The 696-nt window shown below is 50.6% G+C and overlaps 1 protein-coding gene across 2 annotated transcripts in view; it reads left to right on the top strand.

Annotated features, from left to right (window-relative positions):
• VRK3 (VRK serine/threonine kinase 3) overlaps nt 1-696 on the top strand; it is a 26,500-nt gene that overhangs the window by 18,165 nt on the left and 7,639 nt on the right. The gene's annotated exons all lie outside the window — the stretch shown is intronic.

The raw sequence follows: 696 nt of genomic DNA, 5'->3' as shown, positions 1-696 counted from the left end.
CCCCCCCTCTTCTCCCCCCCTCTCCTCTATGCTCCTCTCTCTCCCTCTGGGCCTGTGATTTCAGTGGCTTGGGGGGCTCTCCATGAAATCTCCTCCCTGATGTTGCTTGGCATCTTCCTTGTAACTTGTAGCTTGGCTGGTTGCCAGGAACCACTGAAAGGCTGTGGTCCTTGCTTGGGATCCCCCTGGTGGGGGCCAGAGACTGGATTCTGGTCACCCTGACTCCCAGGCTAGCTCTCTATCCACCATCTCACACTGGCTCCTGAGTCTTTCCTTCAGTCAACAACCATCCTCATTCTTTTCAGCTTGTCTTTATGTGGCATGAGCACAAAGCCTCTCACTGCATTCAGGTTTTTGGCCGCCATACTGTATCTCTCTGTCTTTTTCAGATTAAGTAGACTGATTTTTTTTGCCGGCCATATTTGTCCCATCTTGTACTTGTGAAAATGACTCCTTGGACCCAAGTGTTAGACCTTACATTTATCCCTGTTGAGGTTCTTGTCATTAGCTTCTCCCCAAACTCTAACCTCCCAAGATCTTTGGGGTCCCAGCTCTTCCATTCGGCTTGTTGCTCCCTCCCAGTTTTGTGTCTGTGCAAATCTGATAACATGCTGTCTGTGCCATTGGCCAAATCATTTATAAAAATGTTACCCAGCCACGGGCCAGGCTCAGATCCCCCCTGCATTCCGCCGACCC

Source organism: Petaurus breviceps, unplaced genomic scaffold, assembly GCF_028583685.1.
Source record: "Petaurus breviceps papuanus isolate PSGF00001 unplaced genomic scaffold, PetGlider_PUasm1.0 355, whole genome shotgun sequence".
Classification (NCBI taxonomy): domain Eukaryota; kingdom Metazoa; phylum Chordata; class Mammalia; order Diprotodontia; family Petauridae; genus Petaurus; species Petaurus breviceps.
This window is presented reverse-complemented; position numbering and strand designations above follow the sequence as displayed.